The sequence below is a fragment of the Sinohyriopsis cumingii genome, chromosome 1 (assembly GCF_028554795.1).
Source record: "Sinohyriopsis cumingii isolate HCF-2022 chromosome 1, ASM2855479v2, whole genome shotgun sequence".
Taxonomy (NCBI): domain Eukaryota; kingdom Metazoa; phylum Mollusca; class Bivalvia; order Unionida; family Unionidae; genus Sinohyriopsis; species Sinohyriopsis cumingii.
The window spans coordinates 39,124,240-39,136,772 of NC_142961.1; the positions used below are offsets into that span (position 1 = coordinate 39,124,240).

At 36.4% G+C, this 12,533-nt stretch overlaps 1 protein-coding gene across 1 annotated transcript in view; it reads right to left on the reverse strand.

The window, feature by feature from the left end:
- The window catches only part of LOC149806745 (ornithine decarboxylase-like), a 135,242-nt gene extending 133,419 nt beyond the window's left edge, over positions 1–1,823 (reverse strand). Inside the window, exon 1 of the mRNA XM_089957112.1 lies at positions 1,742–1,823. The gene's annotated coding sequence lies outside the window, so the exon portion shown is untranslated. The remainder of the gene's footprint in view (positions 1–1,741) is intronic.
- Positions 1,824–12,533: the final 10,710 nt, after the last annotated feature.

Below are 12,533 nucleotides of genomic sequence, written 5' to 3' on the forward strand. Positions count from 1 at the left end.
GGGGGGGGGGGGGGGCGGAAACCACAGACCCACATCTATCCGACCCTGATCTGAAAAGGTTTCCATTCGTGAATTAGAGCCCCGGTACGTTACAGTATCATAAATTGGTAGATAACATTTCATCATTACGCACCTCATCAACTGAGTATAGCCTGAAATTTTTACAAACTCTGTAACCATGTAAATGAATATGCACATTACTTACAGTGACACAAGACCTACAACTTTCAATTAAAGAATTTATTTACACATCGCTTAAGAAGACAATTTAGCAATTTTGTTATGTTTATTCTTCTTTAACGAATGGTTGGTTTTCTTGATGAATGTGGCATCGCTAGAAAAATTGTTTTCAAGAGTTGGTGGGTACAGCTAAAAATTTACTCCTGATATTCAATGCATGTTTTTGGATAAAATTAGAATATTTGTTGATGTTAATAAAAAGGTGTGCCAAAACATGTACATATGACATGCAGAATAGTCGAACTCGGCTGTAATGCATCTTTGAGTATTTGTTGCAAACCTATTTTATTAAGTCCCACACTATAACTTTCTTCATCAGTTTTAGAAGAAATGAAAAGTATACATGATATTACAATTTGAATAAACCGACTGAATGACATGGTTTCCTGTAAAAACTGGCAGTATTATATAGTCGGCAGATTTAGTTCGAAAATGGCCACAATAAAATAACAAGATGCTTTCTCGTTGGGTGTTTCTCGTGTTCTAAATTCTGGCAACCTACAGCTCGACTGTGGTTTACCATAAAGTGGTATTCGTTAACAATTGTAATATTGATTAATGACGTCAGACTCTGCTGTATCTAGTCAAATACACGAATACGAATAGCACAACGAGAAAAAGAGAGGTGGGGGGGGGGGAGTTTTCAAAATCAAGTAACATGACTCGTATTTATCGTGCAATCCTAAATAAGAACAATGAACGAAAAGCTTAAAAAGCGGAAAGAAAAAATAATCAATCTGCATGAGGAAAAATATGGTTTACGATGAGAAAGAAACAGATTTTCAAAATTGATACAGAGAATACAATTTAAAAACAGACATACAAAATTAAATGCATTTTATTGTGTGAATGAACAATTCGCTCCACGAATTCTCGTCCGTATATTCAGTTTGACAAATCTTCAGGATATTTTGTAGGTATAAAGTCCGCAAAATTCATGCTAACACAATTAGGATATGTTCCTGAAAATAAAGCAAATGTAATATTTCCAGGTAAATTTAGGTTACATTGTTAAACACTTTGTACCTTTCGGTCAATTTTCCTCAGCACATGAAATAATTTGCTTTCTCAAAACCACAGCACATGTAAAATTGGCAAATTTTGACGATCTGAAAAACACGCGAGGGCGATGATGTGAGCAATCCGGAAGTAATTTGCGACGTATATTGACAGATGATGTAACGTTAGAAAAAGGGGAATGTTGACATAGGGGCGCACAAGAGAAAGATGAGACCCAGTTAAAAAAAAAGATAGTTGGTCATAAAAAAAATCTGAAACAAACCAGCGATCGTAGAATAAATCGGTTATAGAATATTCTTTCGTGTGATACCAGTGATATTGTGGAGGACTCAGAGAGCATTGGTAGAGAAAGCTCGGTTGCCAAATGCCCTCAGTTTCTCTCCCTATACCCTTTTCGACGCCACACCCTACAATATTGAAATATTGATAGCATTCATCTGGCGCTTAATATAATCTTTGTACATTAATGGTAAACACTTACTGAGAACCTGAATGTATTTCCTCCAAATACTTTCTATCTCTGAGTTAAGGAATCTTGGTAAAAGAAGTGATCATAAAGCTCATGCGCAGTGCATTATATACATATGTGTATAAGCCGGTTCTCGAACCATACAAAATGATTTAAATTGGGAAGAGCTATGATGAGCTGAACCAGTCTAGTTTATGCTATTTGGACTATATCGTTCTGCGTCTATCCTAATCAGGCTAATTTTCATTGGCTACAGGCCTTCTTGCGTAATAACCACTATCGTTTATTAATAACTGTTTCCGTTGGCTGAACGTGTAGAGATGAAGTGATTTTCATGAAACCTGTTCAAATGAGAATGCTGACTATTGTTCGGTTTGATCAGTGTGTTCTCTGTTAAACAGCATACAGCCGGTTCTTTCCAGCTATGTTTTAAATATACAGTGTATATATAATTTTAACTCACATTGCCATAACGTATGTCAGCAAAAGATACAGCATTCAAAGTCAATCAAAGGACCGATATAGTTTAAGGTAACTTGATCAATAAAATAGTCACAATAAAGAGGACAACAGTTATCGACGGTTTCCTCAAGGATATATATATGTGCCAAGCTGAGTAATGTCTATCAATAGCCGTTCAGCCAGAAAATCCTCTCCTTCTACGGAAGAGTTTTGTAGTCAGCACTATTTGAAGCTTCATGATGACACATTACAACTGTTTTGATGATGCACAAAAAAATTGAAGCGAATTTTCTTCTGAAAGAAACTTGTGTTCTAATGAGTCTGTTCAGAAAAATGTTGCATTTTAATATTTTGTTAAAACTTGACGTAGACGATCAAAAGCACTATTTTCGTACTTTTTAAAAAGTTACATTTTCCATGAGAAATGATCCTTTTCTGTAAACCGCGCGGAACAAAACTTGTGCAGAATTTTGTAGAATAATCTGTCTGTGGTATTATTTCAAAGTACTTTCCTGGTCAGCATGACACTTAAATATTTAGATTGACATATGGGATAGCCTACGATAAACTAAGTAGCTAGCGACAATTAACATCTCCTGCTTGGGGCATGAATTTTATTTTATTTCGGACTCGTTCGGTTGATAGGAACAGACAAGAGTGCAATGTTAACGCGAGGTCAGAGCGGTAAAATGTCCAGAATTGATATGAACCAGGGAAAATTGTAAGAAGTTGAGGTCCATTTGAAGCAGGTGTCATAAAATGATATTTTCCAGAATAGTTATTAATAACGGCGGACTAGAGAGGATTATTCTGAGTCTGACTTATATGGGAGTGATAAGAATTTTGGCGGGTAAAGTAGTAATCCTACATGGCTAAGCGGGGTTTTAAGATAGTTCCCCTCGTAAACTTAATTAGTCCAAGTTTTCTTCTGCCGAGGGGGATAGTCTGAGGGACTCTATGGAAAATTAAGAAGTTGTTGTTGTTGTTGTAGGGTTTAACGCCATTTTTCAGCACACGATAGGCTATACATGGCGGCCAGTATTAATGGTGGAGGAAGAACCCAGGAAAACCCCGGAAAGAACCACCGACCCACGAGAAGCTACTGGCAAGCTTTCTCACATACCCACATTGGCTGAATCCGAGACTCGAACCCACGCAGACAGAGGTGAGATGGCAGTGATTCGTAACGGAAAGCTCTTTAGACCACTCGGCCACTCGGGGCCCCAAATTAAGAAGTAATTTCTTCCGTTAAACAAATTGTCGAAAGGAAAAGGGGGTCTGAAACTTTTAGAGACCCGTATCCAGAGGTTCATCTGAGACTGGTCATGAATTACGGACCTCTTGCATGTCTACTGAAAAGCAAATGGAGGTGAAGCCTCATAGGAGTACAGTGGTGTAGCAACTGCCCCAAGCAAACCATGTATCTGCGGGAAAGAGGATTCAAAATGAATATGTTATTTATAGGATATCAACTTTTTCTCGGGGTGTAATCATGACGGCACTTAGCATATAAATAGACACACATACAGAAAGATATATCTGTCTATAAACTTAGTACTGTCAGATACGTGCATGAATATGTCTACCAATGAAACCATGAACTGGACCAATCTATCCTGTTATGCATGAGATGAATCAAGAATAGCAGACGACACGGTGGATTGTAAACTTAAAAACGGATATTTAACTTTTCCCGTATCAATTTAAACAGTCTAAGAATGTGATAGATAAATAGATCACATGGTTGACTAAGCCGCGGCCCAAATCGATAAGTCTTTGCCTTCGATGAGCTTCCTAAACGCTAGGTTTTAAAAATAGTTGGTTTTTTTTCTCAATCTGATGAACCTTATTTCCTCAAATACTATTAACTTTAGTGTAATATACATTATGAGATATTTCATAAAATTCCCTTTGAGCACATATTTATCATTTTTTTTTTTTTATCGTCAACCAAAACCTAATCCTATCAATTGTTGAAGAAGGCTGAAGTTTCAGGACTATGAATATATCAAATACTATATCTAGGACAACAGTCAAATTTGATCTGCAGGAATATAATACTTATTTGTTTGCCTAATACAGAGGTTGTTGTTGTTGTTGTAGGGTTTAACGCCATTGTTCAGCACAAGATAGGCTATACATGGCGGCCAGTAAAAATGGTGGAGAAAGAACCCGGGAAACCCCGGAAAGTCCCACCGACCCACGAGAAGCTACTGGTATGCTTACTCACATTGCCTAATATAAAGGTAATAACAAGTCTTTGAAATAAGGATCACACTGAGAAGACGGCAGTTTGTATTTGCTTGCTGATCTGAAATTACAACTGCTATTCATGCCCACAGAAGCATGCAAATTATACAGCCCGTTGTCAAACCTGTTTTTAACACAGTAATCTTTTATAACGAGGAAATTATCATGTTTTTGTACTCGAAATTTAATTGTGAACGTATGTAATATATCGTACAAAATTATATCTCAAGAAGCGTGTACGTGTGTGTGTATATATATATATATATATATATATATATATATATATATATATATATATATATATATATATATATATATATATATATATAATGTATATTTGGTTTAATTTATATCTAATTTAATTGTTTTTAAGTTTTAAAATCTTTATATTTTTTCAATTTCATTATATGTCAAAATAATAGAGTTCTGTTTACAAGGAATGCGATACTTTTTCCAGAAAATTCTTTGACCTTGACTGTTCATTTCCGTAAACACATAAGGCTGACCTGGCTCCCGACCTTAGTTCAAAATTAGTAACAGTCACGTCAAAAAGATTTTTTATTATTTATTTTTATTGTGAGAATAATAAGAGTGAGATGGAGGCTGTATTGAATACGTGACCCTTGGCGTGTAAATAACTTTATTGAAGTAAACAACATTTTTTTATTATTTTATTCTTTGAGTAAAATGATTGGTTCTTGTCAGGGCTATGCTGAGAGTACCTGATGTAAACATGATCACGTGACCCTTATCCGGGCATCTGTTTCGCGCGATATTCAAGTTTTAAACGATTGCTTCGAGAGAAATCTCTCAGTCGGGCTTCTAAACACTGAGACGTAAAGGTGTTTCTTTAGCTGTGTCAATTTGGGAATTACATTTTAATCTTTATTCAGATTATTTGGATTCTAAAAGATTAATTCGTTTCTCTGGAAATATTTTGAGTGCCCATACAGAATTCTTAAACTAAGACATTTCTTAAAAAGTTTATTCGGATTTCAAATGCCGGATTATTTCTTGTGTTTCTACAAGGAACGGTAGACTTCAACACAGTACATGATACAGCATGCGTCATCGCCTTTCATATGGGATTCTTCGTCGGGACTCGAACTTAAAATCATTAGAACATTTCATTATTAGGACTTCTACAATTTTATCCGTGGATTATTCTTGGATTAATTTTGGATTTAATTCTTAAAACCGTAAGTCCTTATTTTGTTTTTTTATTTTTCCAGTATTTTTCCAGGGAAATAAATAATTTGTTAAATTTTTAAAAACTTGTTGTTTTCACTCTTTCTTGTGTATTACTGTTTATTCGAGCCTAAACACGTTATTATATATATATATATATATATATATATATATATATATATATATATATATATATATATATATATATATATATAAGAATGAAGGTAAGACGGCAGTTTGGTATGTAGGTCGGGTAGGCAATACATAACTGTTTAATCCGTTCATTTGCAGATATGTTTTAAATGATAGAATTAGTTCATCATATAATCGAGTGAACGATCGAAGTCATTGCCTTGTACAACTTCATAACCTGCTTATTCTGGTCCTCTCCGACTTCACTATGGTGGTTCCTCCAGGTCCTTTCGTTTTCTCCATTTTCCGACATCCCCCTACTTATTCGCCTCTTTTCGGCCCAAAAAGTTTGTGTGGGTAGGTGGATATGTAAGTGCGTATATACTTGTATAATTGGGTACGTGGATACGTCCGTGGATCTATTTCCCCTTACAAAATAAACAGAGAAGCGACCTAAATCTTCTGTCAGTTGTCCTACTGGGAACAGATCATACTCCCCTCTCGTTATGTCAGATATCGTTCTAGCGGAATTCAAACAGACCAAAGGCTGTCTGGTCAAGCTAAACATGGCAGACCATAAACAAACCTAGTTTCACAAGATTAATGTACTTCCTAATGGCTATTTCAGTACTGACTCCCATTAACATTACACGAGACATAACGGCCCCGTTCTCGTCTCAATTACACATGTGAATGAAAGAAATTCATTAGATGACGTAACCACGTTATTTTTTAGCGAATACGCACATTCAAGTTTTTAGCATACCTGAAATCATCTAAGATCGGTGAATTCAAACGGATTCTCGTAACTCATATCAATTCAAGTAATGCATGAAATTCGTAGATTCCTATAACAATCAAGACGACAAATTCAAACAATTCGTCAAACTTATATAAAGAAGATCATTCTACGAATTCAGATAGATTAACTCAAACACTGTTACACTCATTTCAAGAGTATTGATCTATGGATTTAAACAAATAAGTTCATGCAAATATAAACAATTAAATTCAAGCAAATCATTATACTGGTATCAGCAAATTACATGAAATTGACGCAAATACCTTCTGCTTTCAAGCTGTGTTCGCTTCTACTGTCAAAATTGTGTCCGTTAACTTTCCAGACATCCGGTCCCCTTGACCAACGTTTACGCGAGAATTTTTTTCAGATTTACTCTCGGAGTCCCTTATATTTTCACTCTTGCAAGAAAATTGCAGACTGACTAGATTTTTTCGATGAGGGCAATTTACCCCGAAGAATTTTCGTGTGGGAACCACGCCCCTTATTTAGATTAACCAATTAGTATATTTACCTCCTTTTATAACTAGGCGCCAAAATTGCGGTTAGCATGACTTATAGAATTCCAAACAACAGATCTTGAAAAACTCAGCTTCTGACAGTTCCGATATAAAAATCGAAGTTAACCGTCCCTTTTCTAGTCGTCTAACGGTTAAGTAAACGAAGGCTTAATTAAGAATCACTTCCTCTCCCAACACAGATATATTAGAAATCATTGCAGTATAGCGATTTAACAAGCACCTGTCCCCATAAATGTAATTAATTCTTCTCTGGCCCAGATTAGTGTGTTCTTCATATATCGACAGAAATTTGCATCCTTACAATAGGATTCCAAAAAACAATCCGAGTGCATAATGTGGGACAGATATGGCTACGATATACAAATTATGTCGTCAGTTTCGTATCCTTTACTTTACTCATTCGCTTCAGAATATTAGAGGCAACAAAACATGACCACATTTGAAAACATAGGCTATCAAATCTTATGACTGCTGATGAAGAGCTTGAAAACCTGATCTTATAATTGCTTTACATCCTTGAAGTTAATTTAGACTTTTGTTACTATCGTAAACAACTCTTTATGACTGCTGGTTATAAGTTCGATTATAGTAAAACACTTTTAATGAAAGAACATTTATCACGGGTATACAGTGCTTAGTATTGAAATGTCCTTAAAGATCAAAATATCATTATTAATTGATTTTTGTTGCTGTTATCAATTTTGATGGTTTTAAGAAAGGATCTAAACCTGGTCCTATTGTCTTGATAGAAGGATTATTGCTGGTCTGCAGCAACGACGATACCCGCAAAAATTAGCATCCCACGAAAACAATCAACTTCACAATATTATAATTGCCTTTTGCAAATTTGTACATGGTTTGCTGGAACAAAATACATTTGATATAATTACTGAAGTGAAATTCAATTAAGTTTTGGATATCAGAAGGATTCTAACTTTCTCTGTTGAACTGCATCGAAATACAAAAAAAATATCACAATGTTAATGTAATAGTCAACGACAGACAACACGACATAATTAAATGAATACAATTTAAAGTTTGACGAACTTAACTTTTTCCTTTCTTGGATATGCATTGCTAACCGCTTATATAATAAAATGATATACTGCTTTAAACGTTCTTCTTTATCCCTTCGAAAGCTAATTTAGAGAAATTCCGGTGACAAGTGTGTAGTTTTAGAGGTAGATAAAATATTTAAAGGGACAGTTACAGGCAGTATTCTCCAAAGATTCGTTTTCGACATACTTTATGGTGCATAAAGATCATTTCAAATGCAACGGATCTTCGAGAGATCGTTACTCACATTGGAACGCTGCTGATAACACTGGTCAACAGTGAAATCATTACTGACTTGAAAAGGCCCTAATCTGTAGTATTTTGGTGTGCCGAACACGAATATAACCGTGAAAAATTTGTATTGGCTCTCGTTTTGAAGATATTCATATACCTCATTTTCTATGTTTCACTGTGTAAATTTCTCCAGTAGGACTGCAGCAACATCCGGAATAATGATGTAACATTGCATAATACCATCATGCTCACATCATCCACAGTTGATTGCATCATTTTCTGATGCAATGCAATACTAATGCCATGCGGCTGCTGAAGTAAGTTGACGTCAGCAGTGTACTATACATGTGTAGGCCTATTATACTAATGCCAGGCGGCTGCTGAAGCTGACGTAAGCAGTGTACTATATAAAGCCCAATCAGATAGGTTCAGCATTTAAAATATTTTAGACGTTGTGCGAGACAGTTCAAGCTACTGTTACATAAAACTTATTATTTTATCCATTTACGTACAATAAAGAACAGTAATGCCTCGAAAGTGTGTTAATACCGCGGACAATTTTTGCTATATTTGTGGGGAAGTGACATTTGCCAACCAGAAGAAAAGTATCAATTCTCAAGTGAAGAAGGCATATCATCTTTACTTCGGATGCAAGGTTGGTGACCAAGACAAGCCTTGGGCTCCGCATATATGCTGTGCTACATGTACAACACAGCTTTCACAGTGGTTGAATTGCAAAAGGTCATCAATGCCGTTTGCAGTCCCAGTGGTGTGGAGAGAGCCAAGCAACCACCTAAATGACTGTTACTTCTGCTTGGTTCCTCCTCTTTCCGGCGGAATAACGAAGCGAAAGAAGTCGAGAATAGTCTACCCAAACATTCCGTCTGCATTGAGACCAGTTCCACATGGTGAGGGACTTCCTATTCCAGAACCTCCAGCAGAATATTCTCTTGATTCATCTGACGAAGACAAAGGTGAGTCGACCTGTTCTTCTCCTGGTCCATCAGCATGCAGTGATCCAGATTTTCACTGTGGTGCATCATCAACCCCACACAGAATAACACAGGAAGAACTAAATGACCTGATTCGTGATTTGGACTTATCAAAGAACAAGGCAGAATTGCTAGGATCAAGACTCCAACAATGGAATCTTCTAGAAGAAGATGTCACAATTACTGCATATCGAAAGCGCCACCAGCAATTGGAGCCTTTCTTCAGAAAGGAAAGTAATCTGATATTCTGTTCCGATATTGAGGGCCTCATGAATGCTTTAAAAATCACTCATGACCCACAAGAATGGAGACTATTTGTGGACTCTTCGAAACTGAGTCTCAAGGCTGTGCTTTTGCACAATGGAAACATTCTTCCATCTATTCCAGTAGCGTATGCTGTCCACATGAAAGAGACATACGATAACTTAAGGCAGCTACTGAATTCCATTGAGTATAACAAGTACAGCTGGCACCTCTGTGGTGATTTGAAGGTAGTTGCCCTTTTAATGGGACTGCAGCAAGGATATACAAAATACATGTGTTTCTTATGCGAGTGGGATAGCCGAGCAAGGGAAATGCACTACATGAGGAAGGAATGGACTCACGGGCAGAATGTAGCCATTGGAGAGAAGAATATCCAACACCCAGCTCTGGTTGAGGCTCAGAAAATCTTGCTACCACCCCTTCACATCAAACTAGGTTTGATGAAGAACTTCGTGAAAGCCATTGACCGGACTTTGCCAGCATTCCGATACCTGCATGAAAAATTCCCTCAACTCAGCGAAGCAAAGATTAAAGAGGGAGTTTTTGTGGGTCCTCAGATTCGAGAGCTTTTCAAAGATGACCGGTTCAACAACTTGCTGGAAGGTGACGCGAAACAAGCATGGAATGCTTTTCGCCTAGTTTCTACAAACTTCCTCGGAAATGTTAGGGCAGAAAACTATAAGGAACTAGTAGAAGACATGTTGATGAAGTATAAGAAACTTGGCTGCAATATGTCTCTAAAGATTCACTTCCTTCATTCCCATTTGGATTTCTTTCCTAGCAACTGTGGTATTGTTAGTGATGAACACGGCGAACGTTTTCATCAAGATATCGCAACAATGGAACAAAGATACCAGGGAAAATGGTCCACTACAATGCTGGCTGACTACTGCTGGACACTCCTCAGAGATGCTCCCGAACAGCTGTACAAGAGACAGGCGAAGAAATCTAAGATGTAGTCAATGACTTGATTTTTTATAGGTAGGCTATTACAGTTGACCTTTTACTATTGGAATGCATTTCGTTATGTAAACATTAATTTCTTGCAGATTACAAAAAAAACTAGAGCCAATTTTGCAATTTGACTGTCATATTCGTGTTCAGCACATAAAAATTGATAAGAATTGACTAATTTTATTTCAGTAACATGACTTTTGTAAAAATTTGTTGTCCAGTGTAAATTAACGATGCGAAACGGAAATTTAATATATATAAAAAGAAACAAAACGGTATAGAATTCGCGAACGCTTCGTGGATCCATGGATTCCTCTTAATTATTTCAAGAAGACGAATACAGAACGTGTATAACTAGCAAAATTAACACAATAAAATAAAATCATGTTAAATGATAATGTAGTTAATGCATTCTTCATACAGATAAGTACTGAAATCTATCAAATAGATTAGGATAACAGGAATAGGTTGGGGGGAAATGTCGAAGCTCTAATGAAGACGTAGTAAATGTATCTGGATGTGCATTTATTGTGCCATTCCACGGAAAGAAAACAATTGTGGGGGCATTTCCAAAAACGATTGAAAAATTGATCACGCAGTTGCAAACTACCTAGAATTTGGAATGTATGCACGAATCGAAACTGAAACAGAACCATTTATAGCAAAAACTGAATCATCTCTGGACACCTCTATACATTTACATGATTATTGTGGGCCAATAAATTTAAATGACATTGCCGCCAGTCATATTAACAACCAATCAACACAAACCAATACCCTACTGAGGATAGATGTTTCTACAGTGTGATTTTAATGAAATGTCACCTGAATATGGCACCCCTGTTAACAAAGTGATAACTATAGATTGCGGGATACAGGTTAATTCCCCCATTTTAACATTTCAGGATATTGAACATGATGACCAAAAAATTATATTTTATACTGGAGTTCCAAATTCAGCTACTTTCAAGGCATTATTTGATGAAATTAAGGATGATGCTACAAGTCAGACAGCTCGTTATGGTGCTACAAGTGGAAAGGGACGTCCAAGACACTTGCGACTGAAAGATGAATTCTTTCTCGTCTAGATGCGATTGAGACAAGGCTTGTTACTGGAAGATTTAGCAGAACGATTTAATACCGGAATGTTGACATGTGGAATGATTTTTAATAAGTGGATTGATTATTTGTATATAAAGTTAGAAATTCTAATCCAATGGCCTTCAAGACGTGCTGTTGATGAACATATGCCACTTTGTTTCAAGGAAAAATATCCAAATTGTAGGGTGATAATTGACTGTACAGAGTTGCGCACGCCTAGTTCCTTACAGCATAAATCTTTCGATGTACAGTGATTACACTGGTCAACAGTGAAATCATTACTGACTTGAAAAGGCCCTAATCTGTAGTATTTTGGTGTGCCGAACACGAATATAACCGTGAAAAATTTGTATTGGCTCTCGTTTTGAAGATATTCATATACCTCATTTTCTATGTTTCACTGTGTAAATTTCTCCAGTAGGACTGCAGCAACATCTGGAATAATGATGTAACATTGCATAATACCATCATGCTCACATCATCCACAGTTGATTGCATCATTTTCTGATGCAATGCAATACTAATGCCATGCGGCTGCTGAAGTAAGTTGACGTCAGCAGTGTACTATACATGTGTAGGCCTATTATACTAATGCCAGGCGGCTGCTGAAGCTGACGTAAGCAGTGTACTATATAAAGCCCAATCAGATAGGTTCAGCATTTAAAATATTTTAGACGTTGTGCGAGACAGTTCAAGCTACTGTTACATAAAACTTATTATTTTATCCATTTACGTACAATAAAGAACAGTAATGCCTCGAAAGTGTGTTAATACCGCGGACAATTTTTGCTATATTTGTGGGGAAGTGACATTTGCCAACCAGAAGAAAAGTATCAATTCTCAAGTGAAGA